We start from the raw sequence: 20215 nt of genomic DNA on the forward strand, positions 1-20215 counted from the left end.
AAAAATATTGTGTTTTTTGAACATTAAGGCATGTACACATGTTCTCATAGAAACCCAAAACAAGTATGAACCGGAAAAGAAAATTATATATCCCCTTTAAAACTTAGATTTAAGGCGACCACACAAACGTTCGCCCCTCAGCAGGTGAATGTGAAAACGGTCTTCTAGTGTCAAACTCTGCACAGACATCATTCTGCACAGTGAAGCTCAAACATCACAGTGAGCAAAACACAATTTGGAGCAGAGGGGCACTTCAACAATAGTTATTCTAAAGTTATGTGACCAGACGGAGATCTGATACAGGACCAAAACACTGTTCTGACATCAGAATCTTCTACTTATTTAAAGAGGACCTATTGTGCCTATTTTCAGGTGCATACTTCTATTTTGGGTTTCTACTAGAACATGTTTACATGCTTTAATGTTCCAAAAACACTTTATTTTTCTCATACAGGCTGTGCTGCAGCACCTCTTTTCACCCTCTGTCTGAAACGCTCCGTTTGAGCTCCTGTCCTCCCTCTCCGGAAAAGCCCAGTCTGCTCTGATTGGTCAGCCAAACCAAGCTCTTCAGACTCTGCTCCAGCTCCGCTCTAACCAGCTTTGTTTGAGGGCGTAGCAAACTAGCCGCTAGGCAGGTATTATGCAATATGTTACTTGGTGACATCACCACGTTACAGAAGAAAAGGCGGGACTTCAAACGAGGTGTTTCAGGCAGTTCAGGAGCAGTGTTTCTGTGGGGGAGAGTAACTCCCTTTGGCGTGGACTTTGGGCTTTGTTACTTTGCAGACCTTTTATGTGCACAAACAACTATATAAAACACTAAGGAAAATGGAAAAGCACAAAAGTTTAGCAGGTCCTCTTTAATGTATGTTGCAGTGATTTAATGCTCGCTCTGTCACGGTTTATTGTTATTAGCCATTGAAGTGCTTTATAGATATAGGTGTGTTTTTCACTACAAATTTAGGCCAGTTGTCAAACTACATTAGCTTCAGATTTGACTTTACTAAGGGGACACCTCTCTGTATTTGAAGATCATTGTCTTCTGTTATGATGAGGCAAAGTAGGGTCCAGGTTCAGGCCTCCGTCCTACAGCAGGAACACGGTGCGCACTTTTCTTAGGCTGCCGCCGCTCCTGCTGATGGAGAGCTCTGTAAGATGACCCAGGAACCAGCTGGAGCTGTGAATAGATGAGGTGTGCATGCGTGTGTGTGTGTGGGATGGTGCGAGTGTGTGTTTTGATCCATGACTTCATAATTACCAGCCGCTCTCGGGGGAACATCAGAGTGCTGCTGGTGACCTAAGCAGTGACCTCATCAGTGACATCACGGCCGATGGGGCTCCGCTTCAGCTCAGAGGCAAAAACAGGAAGCTATGATTGAGTACATGCGGGAGCACATTCGTGTGTGTGCGTGGCTCCTGCGTGTGTGTGGGCTTGTGTCTATATTTATATGCGTGTGTATGCATATTTGAACCGTTGCTCGGGTTGGGCCGTGTGCTTCGACCCCGTCGCTGCAGGACCCTCTTGTCAAGGGTGTGCATTTTTATTACCTTTTCACGTGACAAAGATTTGATCTGTTCTTGTAAATGTGAGCAGCATAGGTGCAAATCCGGTTGGTGCTCAAAGGTTAAGGCACCCACGGGCAGTTGTGAACAGCCACAGGAGACGTGAGGTGCTGTGAGGGGACTATATCGGGAGGATAGGACAGGTTTTTAACTGAGATCTATGCTTGTGTGCTTTCCTGTTTTCAGTCATGTCTGTCCATAATTAATCACGATTAATTGCAAATTAATCACACATTTTTTATCTGCTCAAAACATCTTAAAGGGAAATTTGTCAAGTATTTAATACTCTTATCACCATGGGAGTGGGCAAATATGCTGCTTTATGCAAATGTATGTTTATATTTATTATTGTAAATCAATTAACAACACAAAACAATGACAGATATTGTCCAGAAACCCTCACAGGTACTGCATTTAGCATAAACAAATATGCTCAAATCATAACATGACAAACTGCAGCCCAACAGACAACAACAGCTGTCAGTGTGTCAGTGTGCTGACTTGACTATGACTTGCCCCAAACTGCATGTGATTATCATAAAGTGGGCATGTCTGTAAAGGGGAGACTCGTGGGTACCCATAGAACACATTTACGTTCACATATCTTGAGGTCAGAGGTCAAGGGACCCCTTTAAAAATGGCCATGACAGTTTTTCCTCTCCAAAATGTTGTTTAACTTTGTAGAGTTATTTAGCAACCTCCCCGACAAAGTTATTATAGCATTGGATGTTACCAATGCCATGTTAGCCTCCTTCCTGACGCTAGCATGACATGTATTCCTAAGGTTTTCTAGTTTCATATGATACCATTATTTTCACTCTAGCTTTAAATCTGAGCCCGCTATAACCTCCGAAAGATCGAATGCGTTAAAGGAATTGGTGGAGTTAAAATGAATTTGCGTTAACGTGTTATTATCTAGCTAACTTTGACAGCCCTAATAGTGTTCTAAAATCGTCATTTTGTATCACCCTGTGAGCCAGTATAACACACCCTGTCCAATAACAATCTTTTAAAAAAATAAAATGATTTTCATACATAATAAATTAGTATTGTTCCATATATATTGTTGATATATATATATATAAGCCCAACTTTCCTGCAATTCTGTCTCCTTAAAATTACATTCCCATACAACTAAACTGCCTTTTTGCATGTTGCCCCGTAGTATTTTTCTCAGCCGTGATCTGTTGTGGCAGGAAGGTTTGGACCAGATTTAGACAGCCACTCCAGCATGAACTAAATACTCCAGTTCTAATGAAGCACTTAAGCAGCACTTTAGAAGTTTGAGTAGGGATTCTGTGCGATGCTGATTACTAAAGTCCATAAACTCCGTCATTTTCCAAGCCTATTGTCATTTTGTTATGCTGACATGATGCAGTCGTGGTTTACAGCATTGTATGGATCCTATTCTGCTTGTGTATTGTGTGACTGTGAGGGTCGAATATATCGGACACACCCAGAAAGTTATGAATTCAGCAACAATAGTTATCATCAAAAATTTCAAAAAGCAAGAATATTGCATGTATTAATCAAAGATAAATGGAGGAAGCTCACCTTAGATCTGACTGTGATGAAGGGACACTTTGTTAAAAGGGAAAAAAAAAGTAAGCCTTTATTTTTTTGTCTACATGATTTAAAGACTGTATAATGTATATTCATTTGCCAGATTCTGTGGAAGGTTACCCATTGCTGACAGCCATCTGGAGAGATACTGTAATTCAGTTAGAACTCAAATGCACATATTGAGTTGCCATTAGCTTCATTATGTTATAAGTATGAGAAGATAAATGTTACAGAAGCAACCCTGAGGTCTGCTATCATTTCTATTTTCTCTAATTTCACAGGAGTCACACATTTGAATAAAGATCCACAATCATTCAGTAAGATATAATCAGAAATGTAATATCCAGCATTTAACCTATGATGTGAACACATAGATGTCGCCGTTGGTCCAGGGCTGTCTGCAATGCACCTGAGGGGACGAGCTCAGCCCGGCGGGGAGCCGTCACGTCCCTGATGCGTCCTGGTGCTCCCCGTTGACCCCCTCAGGTCTTCACAGTGCCATCCAGCAGCCCTTTGAATCTGTTGCGAGCGCTGCCACTGCTGCAGGGCGGGGTCGTGTGGTCGAGGTCAGAGGTCAGAAGTCAGCGCTCCAGCAGTGACGTGCTGATTAAACGGTGCCTTCATCTCTCTCTGATCCTGACCTCTCAGCTGGACATCAAGAGAAGCAGTCTGACAGATGAGATGGGAGCACACGCTCAGTAGTCACTGATCCACACATGGCAGGAGCTCTGTTGTCGGTTTCTGCATTTTTAGGAGACAATGCTCCAACAAAAGGTAGAAAGATCCAACAGAACATAAGACTCTCACATTCCCAATAACTGCACATAAATTACCCCTTAACAACCTTTGTGTGATTGTGAAAAACATACTGTAGCATATGATTTACATAATGAAATGACAAAATGACTCAACGAATGCAACTGAGCAGAGCAAAATCAATACATTACATCTCATTACGTTTTAACGAGACAACTCGTCTGAAAGAAAAATTTGAATTAGTTTGAATTGCATGTAACTTCTTTATGTCCTTCTAATCTTCTCCAAAAAATAGTGCTGTAAATTTGAAATGTCAAATTAGTGTCACATAAAATGTATTGTTGTGACTTATTTTGCAGATTGACTTCCTTTATTTCATCATTATGTTTATTATGTTTTTGGCTGCCCCCTCTCAGTCGATTAGTCGACTAATCGGTCGTTTTCGGTTAATTTTTTTAATTATTTATTAGTTGTTTTTTCATGCTTTTTCATGCTGAATGACTTATTTCCAAGAAACGTATATGAGCACATCTCTGGTAAACAGTTGAAGTTGTGCTTTCGTGTGATTCTTTGTGGAGAAACCTTCGACAGTACGTTTTACAGATCTGTTGATTAACTAAAGTTAATTCTTAAAGTTAACTTAAAGTGATGAGTTGGTAGTACCCTGTGTTACACTGGTGGCAGCAGGTTAGTGGCCTGCTCATTCCTGCAGTGTTTTAATTCAATATTAAAGCTAGGGTTGGTAATATTCTTCAAAACATTTTTTTGTAATATTTGTTGAAAATCTCATTACATCCCGACAGCAAGGACTGTAATAATCATTTCATCTGGGCCAAATTAAATGATTGGACGGTCTACCTCTCTACCTGCGTGTACTCTGCCCATGCACTCATTGTGCATCACCTGAGTCTTCCACTAGCTGCTAGTTTGATAGCTGTGAATATTAACAATAGCCATGTTGGTTGTTTACGTTCATAATGATAATTTTTGGGCAGTGGCTTTGGAGGGAGGCCTGAAGGGACGGACTGTCAGTGTTGCCGACTTGGCGACTTTCTCACTTGATTTAGGGACTTTTGGAGCTAATGCTGCTAGCTACTTTGATTGGAGAAGAGTTGGCAACACTGGGCTGGGTTTTTCAGTTGAATCATTTTTTAAATCTAGTGTACACTTGCTAGCTTCTCAACGTTACCGACCCATAGCTGTGTGCCGTAGGCCTAAATATGAAAGCAACAGCCAACAACAGCTTAGCCTAGCATAAAGACTAGAGATGGGGAAACGGGCTAGCCTGGCTCTGTCTGAATGTAACAAAATCCGCCTACCAACACATCTAAAGCAACAAACAAAATTGTAAAAAAAAAAAAAAGAAAAGAAAATGTGTTGTTTTACTGATGTGCTATTCTATTTCTTAGCCAGGGCAGTGACCTTGTGGAGTCGCCACTGGTTGCTTGGCAACCTTACAGCGATATCAGGAGTCATGTGAAGGATGACCTATTAAGCTTCTCCTTGATTTGAACATGATGCCAGGATTATTCTCCAATTTCTCCAAGACAGATTTCTTTGCACTTGGCAGACCTTTGTGACTTATTTTCATGTTATCTTCATTTTGCCTCGTGTTTCCATGTGGCCATCTGCGCCCCAGATCACTGGCGAGTGCACTTCTTGACATGTGTTTATTTCCTCGGCTCGTGATACTGTACAGCCCGCGCCTTTTCAAATCATTCAATCTTTATCTGCTCTTTTCTTCTCTTCTCCGCCTTGCCTTCCCACACCTCATTTCTCTTTACCTTGGCACCACGCTCTCGGCACTTCCCTCCGCCTCTGCCCAGCAGCCTCTGTCTGCGTATACTCTTCATATACTGTAGTTTTAGAGGCAGTGTGCTTCTTGTAGGTCATTAATACCTGAGTTAAATGGTCTGTGACTCTTCCTGGCTTGGCGAGGAGGCAGAGATATATAGGCATAGCTGGTACCAGACTTCCAGGGTCGTAGCCTCGGATGCTGAACAGCTATAGCCCTGTTCGCGGTATGTACAGGATGGATATGGGTGTGGAGGAAAAGACGAGGAGGTGACATGTATGTTTCAGCTACCTGAGTGAATGTGGTCTATTTAGTTATAGTGCTGCCTGCCACTACTTGGTGCATCACCGGTTCAAGCCCAAGTTTAACTGCTGCTCTCGGAGACACTGTGGTTTCAGAGATTTACACTTAGCATAATTATGGACTCCAAAGACGGCATATTTACACCAACTTTGCATCTGAAGCAACCGTGGTCGCATTTGGCAAGCGGGGGCCGTGGCAATTACTGCTGTTTCCCGATGAAAAATTGCAATAACTTTGCTTCCACCTTCAGCAAACTTCAACAAACTTTTGGGACAACAAATCAACTGACCGCTCCGCTTCCATCCGCAGGCCACCTAGGAGCAGCAACCCCCCCTTCCTCCTCCTCATCCTCCTCCTCGTCCTCCTCTCCCATGACGAATCATTACCTAACAAAATGCCTCTTGTTTTCTCGACGCATTTTGCTACTTTCCTCGGACGCTCGGACACCGCGTGACACCCGGAGTGTCGCATCCCTCGTTCGCCGTCGTCATACCCGATCGAAATAGCATCCTGCATCAAAAAACAAATTAAATATAAACTCAAGTAGCGGCGGCACCACCCACGGTACGCACACACACACCGACCTCCTTCGGTAAACAGACGGGGCTTTTAGCTGGGGCCCCGGTGGTCCGACTGTGGTCCCACCTCGCACCAGGGCCCGCGCTGGCATCCGTTTGAAATCCAAACCTGTCTGAGGAGGAGGGATGCTACGCCCTTTTCAGACCTGGCTGTGGACCAGGAACATAAATGTGGCTCCTAACCTGAGGTGGACAAACGGGGGGGCGTGAGGGACGAGAGGGATGCAAGATATGTGTGCACATATAGTGTGATATGTGAGATATTAGGGATGAAGCAGTAAAGGTGTATGTAGGCGGTAGGAGAGGAGTTTTGAAGCTGAAGCTGGACTTTTTTTTTTTTTACAGCGGGTAATATATCTTATGTGGTGTACTTAAAAAAATCAGGGTGCATCAGAGTAAAATTCAACAGAAAGGCCTCCCTGGTCAGCTCACTTGGACTATGAAAGAAGCCATTCAAGGCTGCGGGTGGCAACAGGTCTGGCACGCGGCTTGAGAAAAACTCGATTCGAGGACCGTCAAGCAAAAACAGGGAAGCCAAAAAAGTTTTTCAGCAAACATTGTTAGTTATTTTCTAGATCCCCCCTACTCGTTTTCGGAATTGGTGGGGGACGCGGAATGGTCGAGTCAGCAACTTTTTTGCCCTACTTTTTAATCTTTTTTTGAACTCATCTTCCTCCAAGATTTAAAATCTAACTTGGCATGAAGCAACTTCCATAACCATCAATATATGTGTCTCCCACATCTTCATTTATTCCTCCCTGACTCCTATAGGAGTTCTAGCAGGATGTATGTGGGAGGCTTTGTGTGTGCACATGCATATCACCATGCATACATGCATGTGTGGGCATGGCCGTCCATGCATTATCTTCTTCTTTTTTTTAGCAGGCAGACACCTGTGGCAGACAAAGAAGGCCTTATATATATATCACTGCTGCTGTGGGATGGCACTGTCATTCAGCGGAGCCCCAGCTGCACTGCATTCACTCTGACACTCGCATTCAAGCTCCGTGCCCAGCGAGACAAGATGAATGGTTGTCAAGACAACACAAAGTGCACCCGGTCACTGAATGTGCCCCTCATGTTTGTTAAGCATCACGTTCCTGTTTTGGTCAGAATTTGTTGCAGAGTTTTCCAAAAAGTATATATATATATATATATATATATTATTTAGGGCTGTCAATCGATACAAATATTTAATTAATTGCATGATTGAAACTATAAAAAAACTATAAAACTTCATTGGAATCCATTGGTACCAACCATGTCATACTAGCTTGTTGTGAATGAGGTTAAATAACGCTCCACAAACTTGCGCTAAATTTTGGCGAGGAAAAACCGGCATGGCCGTTTTCAAAGGGGTCCCTTGACCTCTGACCTCAAGATATGTGAATGAAAATGGGTTCTATGGGTACCCACGAGTCTCCCCTTTACAAACATGCCCACTTTATGATAATCACAAGCAGTTTGGGGCAAGTCATAGTCAAGTCAGCACACTGACACACTGACAGCCGTTGTTGCCTGTTGGGCTGCAGTTTGCCATGTTATGATTGGAGCATATTTTTTATGCTAAATGCAGTACCTGTGAGGGTTTCTGGACAATATCTGTAATTTTTTTGTGTTAATTGATTTCCAATAATAAATATATACATACATTTGAATAAAGCTGCATATTTGCCCACTCCCATGTTGATAAGAGTATTAAATACCTGAAAAATCTCCCTTTAATGTACATTCTGAACAGATACAAAATGTGTGATTAATTTGCAAATAAATCGCAATTAATCATGGACAATCATGTGATTATCCATTTTCCATTATCTGTAACCTCTAATCCTGTTTTGGTCGCAGTGGGGGCTGGAGCCGATCCCAGCAGACATTGGGCGACAACCTGGACAGGTCGCCAGACTATCACATGCTGACACATAGAGACCGACAACCATTCGTGCTCACATTCACACCTATGGGCAATTTAGAGTCATCAATTAACCTGCATGTCTTTGCACTGTGAGAGGAAGCCCGAGAACCCGGAGAAAACCCACGCTAACACGGGGAGAAAATGCAAACTCCACACAGAAGGGCCCCAAGCCATATTCAAACCTGCGACCCTCATGCTGTGAGGCGACAGTGCTAATCAATGCTGCCCTATCATGTGATCAATCGTGATAAAATATTTTAATCGATTGACAGCCCTAATATATTTATTATTGGAAATCAATTGACAACACAAAACAATGACAAATATTGTCCAGAAACCCTCACAGGTACTGCATTTAGCATAAAACATATGCTCCAATCATAACATGGCAAACTGCAGCCCAACAGGCAACAACAGCTGTCAGTGTGTCAGTGTGCTGACTTGACTATGACTTGCCCCAAACTGCATGTGATTATCATAAAGAGAGCATGTCTGTAAAGGGGAGACTCGTAGGTACCCATAGAACCCATTTTCATTCACATATCTTGAGGTCAGAGGTCAAGGGACCCCTTTGAAAATGGCCATGCCAGTTTGTCCTCGCCAAAATGTAGTGCCAGTTTAGAGCGTTATTTAGCCTCCTTCCCGACAAGCCAGTATAACATGGTTGATACCGATGGATTCCTCAGGTTTTTTTGTTTCACTTACCAGTATCTTACTGGCGTTAAAACAAATGTGTGTTAACGCGTTATCACATTAACTTTGACAGCCCTAATATTAATAGATTATCTGTCGTCATTATTGTTTGATTAATTTTTTAGATCTGAATTAATGACATAATCACACCCAAATTATATCTAATCAGTTTCTGTCTTTTCATCCAGTCGTCTTTATCTGTCCTATCTTGAGATGGAGGTGGGTCAAGCAAAAACAAAGGAGCTGTCACAGCAGGCATCAGGCCAGAACCCCCACCCCCTCTCCATCACTAACCTCCACACAACAAGCTCTTTATGGTCGGCATGGATGAGAGTCCCACAGCTGTTTGTGTGTAGTGTGTGTGTGTGTGTGTGTGTGTGTGTGTGTGTGTGTGTGTGTGTGTGTGTGTGTGTGTGTGTGTGTGTGTGTGTGTGTGTGTGTGAGAGAGCGAGTGTGTGTGTGTGTGTGTGTGTGTGTGAGAGAGTGAGTGAGTGTGCGTTAAATCCGACTTGAAAGCTGAAGAGTTTTTAGATTGTGAGTAACTTAGCCTTTAAGACTGAAACGTCTCTTCTGTTTGATTCGGTAAAAGAAACAGTGCGGGAACACGGGACAGATAATTGTGCTTTAATTTTAACCATACAGTACTAGATTTGATTTTTACATTATTTTATTGAAATTGAGCTCCTATTTTTGGTCGAAACCTTGGTAAAACGACTGTATTTGTCACATGCTGCGCACATTTTTTTAAGAATGTGCATTTCAAAAATTGTATAAGACCTTGCAGTTTGTTATTTCTTTGTCTTGTGTTCATATAAGTACAGAAAAAAGCTGAATCAGTCTGGAGAAGAGCCACCAGAAACCAAACAAGAATATATCATCAGCAGTGAACTGCAACGAGTTCAAATACTGTAAACAGAGAAACACTCCTGCATTACAAATATAAAAATGAAACGGTACATCAGTATTTTCTATTAGCATGCAAGTGTTTAATCATCTTATCCAAAGGTGCAGTACTCGTCTGTTGTTTAAGATAGAGATTGAAACAGGTTTTGTGTTATTTTCTTTTTCTCTCGTAAAGTTATGACTTTATTCTCGTTATACTACGACTTTTTTCTCGCCCAGAGGTGAGATAATGTAGCCACTAACAACAGGTGGAAGGTCATGTTTTTGCCCAGTGCATGTCTTTTTTTCTGTTCATTCGGAAGATTTCTTTGTAGGTGATTTATATGTTGGACTTATGCTCTATCAATGGACTTTCAAGATGCATTCATATGCTAGTTTGTTGTAATACTTCACCAAACAGATGACTCTAGCCCAGGGACCCAGGGGGCATGCAAATGTCTATTGTTGACAAATGGGATTTACTTACTGACTTGTGTCTTTATGTCTTTACATGATAAATACATTTATTGCTATCACTGAAACACATTTAAACTTGTCATCTGATACCCCCACCCAGTGCCGGATGGCGTAGGATAATACAGTGTTTCCCACAGGATTTGAGAGACAGTGGTGGGGGACCTCGGACCGACATTTTCAAGTTAAATGCATCAGTGTGATGCACTTTGAGAGCAAAATTACGAGTCTAAATATTTGAAGAACGTTGTGCTCTAGAAAACAATTTAATCATAAAGGTTTTATGGTTATGAATGCTGAAGGAAAACAGTCACATAGCATGATTAGAGCTGAGGCCTGGTTATCATCAGCAAACTTTAAAGGAGAACAGCAGGGGATGTAAAAAGTCAAAGTTGATGATTCTCATATTTGTGCAAAACATTTTGTTAATATATGGTTTGCTTTCGATTGCATGCAATTTATGTCCATGTTTTTTGTAAGGCAGTACATAAAATGTAACATGTCAGATGCAGTATGAAGAGCATACAGTATATAAAATGGTCTATGGCAGTAGCCGTGTTATTAGGGTCTCTTTGAACATTTATAGTGCACCTGTCATGCATATCCAACTCCAGACTACTTTTTCTTGAATGTTACAGAAGAACAAAATGACTCTAGCATGAAAGAAAAATGAATGTCTTTACCAACTGCACCTTGAAACTGCCAACAGCTAAAAGCAAAACTTCACATTTTCCAAGCGATTCCTCTCTGGGTTGGAACTAACACGCGGTTAAAAAAATGATACAGTACGACTGAGTACGACTTTTACTCACTGCGCTGTGCTCCCTCCACCTGCTCATTTACTGCCCGGAGCTGCTCTCTCACCCAGATGTATGAAAGTTAAACGCAAGCTGATGGAAAGCGGTTACACCAAAAAGGTCAATTACAACACTTCATCACAAAATAATTGTTGGAACACGCCGATGCATCGCAGATTAACAAGAGCTAACATTATAAGCGTATCCAAGGGGCAATTTTTCCTTATTATTTGACCCTTCCGTGCGGACAAACGTCATAGCGCTCGCTGGCTCGCCGCTGGCACTGTGTTAATGGAGACTGGGAGCGTGACAGAAAGCGAGTGTTTTTAGTGAAAAAGCAACACTGACAATGAAATTGGGTGTTTGAGAGTGATAAAATAGAAAGAGAGAGCCGGCGATCCATTAAGGCAAACCGTTTCTGTTTGGAAAGTTCTCCCTGGCAGCAAATTCGTCCCAATCATCGAGCTCTAATGTAATCACTTTATGAGGCCAGGGCATAATGAATATAGTGTTTAGGTGTGCAGATCCAGTCCTGGCCCCCGGTCCTCTAGAGGGAAGTGTACATTTCTGTGGCATCCTGTATTTATTTGAAATACCCTCTGTCTGGTCTCGTAATACAGACACAGGCAAGTGGGCATAGAAACCCTTTTCTATTCCATCCATTTTCATGATGCGGTCTCCCATTAATGGCACTCTCCATATGCTTTAAAGAAATAAAGCAGTAAAAGTTGCTCTGCTCTGCCTTCACTCAATTTGTCTCAAATTTTAGAGGGAAAAAAAAAAGCATACAATTTGTTTCCATTTTTAGGTTAACGTATACAATTTGTCTCCAGAGATATATTTAGATTGCATGGGTCTCGAGTCTTGGCCCAGCTTGTTGGTTTTCTTACAAACTGTACCATGTGTACACAGAGTGGAATAGTGTTGGGCGTGAGGACAACAGTGGTCAGGGTTTTGGATTTTGTTCTTGTTAGGGTGTTAAAGCCCCTGAAACAGCATTGACACCATCGTAGGGCACTAAAACACTCCGCTGAAACCACACTGAGGAGATTTTGTTAGTGCGATTTAAAAAACAACAGCTGTGGAATAGTTCATTGCCTTTCATTAAATGGCCGGTGTTTAGCATTTTTGGGGATCTATTAGCATAAATGGAATATAATATAACAATGTTTTCATTACTGTAGAATCACCTGAAAATAAGAATCGTTGAATTTTCGTTAGCTTAGAATGAGCCCTTCATGTCTACATAGGGAGCGGGTTCTCTTCATGGAGTCCGCCATGTTGCTACGCCATGTTTCTACAGTAGCCCAGAACGGACAAACCAACACTGACTCTAGAGAGAGATTTTCACGTTTTTACGTTACCGAAAGTTCTCTGACACACGTGTGAAACTACGGTAACGTGAGCCGAAGAGTGCAAAAACGTGGTCAAAGACTTGAAACTTGACTTGGACTTGCAAATAAATGACTTGTGAGAATCTCTGCTTTTAGTTTTAGTTCATGAAAGTATACTTTGTACTTTAACTTAAAGTACTTGAAGTAAATTCATATCAAAACATCCTTTTACAAACTCTCACACACTTTAATAGGCTACTCTATCAAAAAGTAAGCACAACTACAAGCCAAGTATTCTTTTCTGTGACCCTACAAAGCAAGAACACTTAATTATATTTTTCTTAAGTATATCTTAAGTAATGATCAAGTAGGTAGGCCCATTTGCCAACTTAGTGTTCTGTATACTTGTCAGTATAAGCGAAGTATACTTAGACTTTTAAGTATACTTGTCAGTATAAGCTGAGTATACTTATACTTTTCTGTATACTTATCAGTATAAGCCAAGTATACTAGACTTTTAAGTATACTTGTCAGTATAAGCCAAGTATACTTAGACTTTTCTGTATACTTATCAGTATAAGCCAAGTATACTAGACTTTTAAGTATACTTATCAGTATAAGCCAAGTATACTAAGACTTTTAAGTATACTTGTCAGGATGAGCCATGTATACTTAAGTATACTTTTGTTAAGTATATCTCGGATAAGTACATCAAAAGTGAACTGAAAGTATACTCTTTTTTTAAGTTCAAAAGAAGTATACTAACAGCACACTTGAGTAAACTTAATTTTGGTTTAGGGACCGTCATCTGCCGTCTGACTTCTGTTGCCCCTAAAGTAGTGTTATTATGGTAAGGATTTCCTCTGAGCAATGCGAACGGCGTTACCGCGGTTTTGCACTCGGCGGCTGATGTTAACGCAGTCTTGGAAAGGGAGGAGTGAGCAGAGGGGTACTCAGTTGGTTGCAATCTGCAACCACACCGCAAGATGCCACCATATCCTATACACTATCCCTTTAAGTCTGGCTATGGAGCCTGGAGGCATTTAGCTTAGCTTAGCATAAACAGGGGCAGTTTAAGGAGGGGGAAGCATTTAGCCTGGCCACGACTACAGTAGCAACACTGCTAAAGCTCACTAATTAACACGTTGTGTCTTGTTGGTTTAATGAAAACCACATATTGTCGTTTTTACATTTGTGTGTGCGTTAAATTGATGACTAAACTTAAATGATTAAATTATTGAACTTTACTAGGCCATGGAAATAACACATTGGAATACTTCATTTGGGTGGTGGTTCCCCTTTAACTAGCTGTTTCTCCCTAGCTACCAGTTTATGCTAAGCTAAGCTAGCTCTAGCTCTGTACTTGACACACATATATCAGAGTATATCCTCTTAAGTAACTCTCTGCAAAAAACTATGTAAGTGTATAAAGAATTTCGCACTAGTCCTTTAAATGCAAAATTAGTATAATTTACTGCTTCTTTGCACAAAACAACCACATAGGTGGACTTTGTCTGTCTCAGTTCTCTGAAAGCTAAGGCGATGATGGGATTCAAACCCACCATGTAGGCACAGTCATGTAGCCCAAAAAATAAATACACAAATATATATATAATCTCATAAAATAGAACTGCACTAAAGATAGGGTTAGACCAAGTCTATGCAAAGGTATTCAGGAGGACTTGTTTTAGGGGAAAGGTTAGCACTAACAGACATGGTGGTGAGAGGATAAACAAACACTGAGCGTCTCCTCTCATCCCCGCTGCACGACGGCTCGTCTCTGTGGGCTCCAGCTGATGTAAAATTAGATCCTCCTTCCTCTGTCGTCACCGTGTGTGTAGAAGCGGCTGTGTCTATGCCGCCATGTATTTTTGTGCAAATGTGTGAGCACCTGCAACCATGCTGTGTGTCCGTACATGTGCATGATTTCAGGCGTCACGGTGCCAACATCCACATTGTCCTGATCCAGACATCACTCATTCGTCTCGTTTGTTTTCGACTTAACGCTTGTCCGAACATGACTCCTGTCCAGGCCCAAAGTGGCTTTGGTTAATTTGTACAATGTATAGTGAGAACGCCCAACATTCCTTGCTTCAGAGATCTAGCTTACATTTAATGTTTGAAGGTTTGGCCATCGTTTCTATTGGTTATAATAATGTTGTACTCATCAAACTAATTGCTGACATCTTTAAATGGGGTAACATTACTAAAATGGGGCGAGAGGCGTTCAGACAAGCACATGTGTTGTAAACAAGCTAACGGTTAGCAAGATTACCCAAACCACTTTATTTGAAGGTAAAATAATTTAAAGTGAGCGCACCTGAAACGTCCATTTTGAATGTTATCAGCTGATTGAATGGGCGTATCAGGGATTATAACTAGCATTCTAATGCTTCGGATGGGCCAAACTGCACCTAACACGTTGTGAAAGTGAAACCTAACTGAGTGAATTAAAACAAAATAACTTGAGGTGTAGGCAGCAAAACTACTTGCTCGTGGTTTGGGTTAAAATAAGTATGTCAGTTCAAAAATACGGTAAAGTAAGTCAACGTTGACTTTTGGTTTTACACAGAACACCGATAACATTCTTACGGGTGAAAGCCCTGTGTTTGTTTGACCCATCCATCCACACTGACCGCCACACCAAAAGAGCTATTTTGCTCTTTATACTACGTCACCTGACTTCCTCCCTTTGCTCCTGTCATAATTACTACAGACACTAGAGGTCAGCGTCGTCTTCTTGTATTCATATCGGTGATAAACCATGTCAATAGATGATAAATAGCCTTCCGAGCCTGCTAGTAGGTGTAACAGGCCCCTCTCAAGCCATATATATGGGGCTGATAACTGCTGATAACACACATTCAATCAGATGCTATCATTCGAAGTGGGTGCCTGAAATGTGTGTAATAATCCCTCGTTGCACAGGAAAACTGTGTGCGCAGCTCTGCAGTACAAAAAAAAACATCACAGTTGAACCAGGAACCATGGCCGCAAATTTGATATTTAAAACTGACAATTTCGGTGATAAATATATCTTTTTCATTCCTTTTCCTGTTTCAAGTAAGTGTGTTTAAAAGGGTCATCACTAAGACAAACCTTCTAGATAAGTAACATCATTATAAATGATATGTTATATAATAGATGCCAAATAAAATCCTTCATTGTCATGTACTTCTACTCCTGTAGACATTTTTTTTTGTATTCCATGTAGCAGCAGCTTTATTCAGCCATCTATTACCTGGTGGACAGAACACCAGAAGTGCCAGAGCTGTGAATAGCTGGGATAAAGAGGACAAATACCATATAAGTTAGCTGCCATATTTTACGGCCATATTATACTTATTGCTGAAAGCTAACCATCTGTTCATGTTACTTATATCCTAACATATGTGAAGGTTACGGCCTCGCTGTCTCCAGCAATAGAAGAAACATGTTGCTATTAGCTGTATGGAGACAGAAAATAGTTCCTGTGCAATAGTTCCAGACATCTTCACCCTTTCATCTCCATCTGTCTTAATTTTGAAATCCTCACACACACACACACACACACACACACACACACACACACACACACACACACACACACACACACACACACACACACACCCTCTGTAGTGCACGTGTTTGCAATAATGAACTGTGCCTGTAAGGAGTAAATACCACATGGTGGTATCAATGGACAACAGGTGACGTGAGTTTATCGCACAGAGTACACATACAGAAAGCCAAACACACAGTCATCAGCAGCTCGCGTGAGTCTGCGCCCATGCCTTCCTAACCGTACCTGCTGGCGTGTCGAATCACTTTCACGCGGCGGGGTTCATGGGGGCGTGGTGGATCATGCGAAACCCATCGAGCCACGCTCCGCGGCAGACGTTTCACATCGATTGGTGCTGACACCTGGCAAACGCTCCGGCGTTTTCACGTATGGGAGAACATCGACATGCAACTTCCTCCTGCGGTTTTGGGCCCGCTCCCCAAACGTCTTTCCATTACCTTCCAGTGCCACACAGATGTTTCGGTTGATTTCGCGCTGTAACTCGTGAAGGTTCTGGGTTCAGTGGCCTTGTTGTGCTGCTGGTGGCTGTTTGGCTGGACTGAATGGGTTTACAGGAGTGTTTATTTGAGATCAGATTGCCATCTGTCTGGAGCTATGGAGCCCTTTGTAAGCTCAACCAGTATATCTGAATGGAAGCCATGCCTATTATGTGTACAGTTAATTTGCAATGTCTCTGTGTGACATATAGGACATTCATAATCCAGAGGAAATATAACAGTTAAGGTTTCTGGAGTTAATTTGAGAGCACACTGGTCCATGATTGTACACTACCATACAGTGAATATATACAAATACAATAAATTACATGAAGGAAAAGGGCACTTCCAATCCAATCACATATTTTTTCTGTTGTATAGGCTATGCATGAAATCAATTTCTTAATCACAAATCTCATTCAAACAATAGACACAACAAAAAACTAAACATATAAGAGATAAGAGAGGTATGACATCGACAACACTGGGATTTAACATTAAAAGGACGGATATACACCAAATTGAACATGGAGAACGGGTGCGCACATAGTGTATACTTCAAGTTTATTTTATGAAGTTAACTTATTTGCGTTCAAGTATATTTCCCAAGTATTCTTTATGTAGTAAGTATACTAATATCAATGTACTAGTAGTATACATGAAAGCGTACTACTTCTTCTTGGGACTAAATTGGCCCACTTTTTAGTTAAAGCTCCCATATTGTAAAAAGTGAGATTTTCATGTCTTTTATATTATAAAGCAGGTTTAAGTGATATATAAATACTGGTAAACTATCAAAACGCTCAATATATGGAGAAATACACACTGCACGAATTCAGAAATTGTGTGTTTGAAACAAGCTGTTTCTGTCCATTTGTGATGTCACAGATATACAATATTTAGACCATTACATGGTTTTAAACGTAAACATTCTAAATGTGTCCCAGTTTATTTCCTGTTGCAGTGTATGTAAATAACATCAGCTGACAGGAAGTAAACATGGACCCAAACTGTTGCATAGCAACGCAAATCCGTTAGAATTCCGTTGAAATGTGCTAAAACGGAGCGTTTCAGACAGGATAAATACAGGTATATTTAGGCAGACAGTATGAGGAAAATAAAGCTTTTTTTTTAACATTACAGCATGTAAACATGTTCTAGTTGAAACACAAAATACAAGTATGAACGTGAAAATGAGCATGATATGGGACCTTTAATAAAAGTAGATTTTTAAGTACTTTAAGTACTGTACTTTAATTTAAAAGTAAACTTTGAGTACACAACTACTTTACATCTAAGTTGTATTTTTGTACTGCAACTATACTATGAAGTGAACTAAATTACAAGGGAACTTATAGGTTTACTTCTAGCTTACTAGTTATATACTTGTGGTATAGTGAAAGTTCACTTTAAAGCATACTCTCAGTAAACTACTAGTTTAATAGTTTTGACTGCAAATATACTTAAGTTTAAGTATACTTAGACTTTTCTGTATACTTGGCAATATATGCCAAACTAATTTTGCTAATTATATATCCGTTAAGTACATAAAAAGTGAACTGAAAGCGTACTCTCTTATTTTGTTTTTAAAAGAAGTATACTAAAAGCACACTTGAATAAACATTTTTTTGGTTAGTGGTGGACGTGTTCACACATGTGCATTCTGCAAAAATATAAATTTTTAGTTGCACCGGTCAACTGAAGTTTACATCATTTGGACACTCGTGTCTACACAGACAAAAAAAAGTGAGTTTTGTGAAACAAGGGGTCTTGTAGTTGCATGGTTGACCACTCAAATCCAATGTAGACTTAATAATATTCTGGGAAAAATGTTGCAAGACACACACGGAGAGTAATATTAGTGAATAGTCATTATTTTATAAAGAGATGATGGAGACATATTGTTTCCTGCCATCCTGACTAATCCGTTACATTACTGCAGCCACTGAAGCAGCATAATGTTTTGTTATACAAAGTTAACGTATGTGTGCAAATGGAGGCCATCAACTTAGTATTTCATCCTTGATTCCGTGAGGTAAGAGGTTTGTTAAGATATGGATGGGAGTGAAGCTGTGGATTACAGGTTGACCGCTATACTTGCCTGTCAGATATAATGTTCCAACACTTCCTGCGTTGCAGAAGCCTCCATGCTTGACTGTTTTCTTTTGACCTTGCGGTCTAGAATCTATGGAAATTGATGAAAATTGTGGTCTAACTATTTATATCACAAAATGATCGAGTGTAGGTGGAGGGACTAAAGGATAATTTAGGTATGATTCATCACTTGCATAGTTGATTTTTCTTAAAAACCCTTTATTTATTTAGGAAAGGTTTGGTGAGCATGCACGCTCTGTTTCAGCATGACTCATGCAGTTCTGCATGCGGGAGCTGCACTTTTTCACTGTTATTTGGATGTGGAGGCTAAATGTTCAAGGACACCCACTTTGACAGCAACAGATTTACAGCACTAAATCCTTATGTTTTGATGATGGCTGATATTTCACAAATTTGTATTTGAGTAAGAAAATGTGAATGTGAAGGTTTTGGAGTCCTAGCAACTATGTCTGGAGGTCCATGGGAGTGTTGGCTGTGCACAAACAAGCTAAAGTAACCTATAAAAACCAGGAAAGAACAACCTAAAGAACAGAAGTCATTTTGTCTGCTAATCAGGACAGATCATAATAGAATATAACCCAGTCACCAGAAGGAATGTTGGCATTGTACGTTTCTGCAAACCACAAGATACGTTGAATGACGACGTTTCTGAACCAAAAGAACTGTTCATAAATGCATTTCGTATCAGCCCCGTATCACGCTTGCAGAAACGCTCAATGACACGTGGTTAACGTTGTGAAACGATTGGTTAGGTTTAGGCAACAAAACTACTTGGTTAAGGTTAGAAAAAACATCACGGTTTGTGTTAAAATAATAACATAACAACTTAACGGAAGAACCATAACAATGTAACTAGCTTTCGCGCACTTTCTTATAAAATGTTACGTAACAAGAAAAGCGATGTTACAAAATTAATGTTGCAAAAAATGTTACGTAAAACGTTACGCAAAACAACGTTACGCAAAACAATGTTACATAAAAAATGTTTCTTACAAAACGTTACGTAAACAACGTTACGTAAATAACATTACCAGCCAGAGTAAACGATTTATGCTTGTAAAAGGTTACATACAGTACCTTTTAAAGAGACAGGCGCTAAATCGGAGCACTTCAAACAGAGGGTGAATACAAGTATGATCAGACTTTATGAGAAAAAATAATTAGTTTTTGAACAGTAAATCATGCAAACATGTACTAGTGGAAACCTCAAATACAACCTGAAAATGAGCATATGTCCCCTTTAAAAGTCCCCTTTACAACACATTCAGACCACCATCCACAATGTATGAGTTTATTTACTGCATCATTGATTGGAGAACATCTAACTAGTCCGATAATAAGCTGATCTGTGTCTTATTTTGTTTGACTTCCTCTGTACAATATCCCTGCACACCTTGGCTCTTCTCAAG

At 40.5% G+C, this 20215-nt stretch overlaps 1 long non-coding RNA gene across 1 annotated transcript in view; it reads right to left on the minus strand.

Annotated features, from left to right (window-relative positions):
• Positions 1-347: 347 nt before the first annotated feature.
• The window catches only part of LOC141758694 (uncharacterized), a 457042-nt gene continuing 437174 nt past the window's right edge, over positions 348-20215 (minus strand). The window contains exon 3 of the long non-coding RNA XR_012591919.1: positions 348-469. This is a non-coding gene — a long non-coding RNA (uncharacterized LOC141758694). The remainder of the gene's footprint in view (positions 470-20215) is intronic.

Source organism: Sebastes fasciatus, chromosome 20 (genome assembly GCF_043250625.1).
Source record: "Sebastes fasciatus isolate fSebFas1 chromosome 20, fSebFas1.pri, whole genome shotgun sequence".
Classification (NCBI taxonomy): Eukaryota; Metazoa; Chordata; class Actinopteri; order Perciformes; family Sebastidae; genus Sebastes; species Sebastes fasciatus.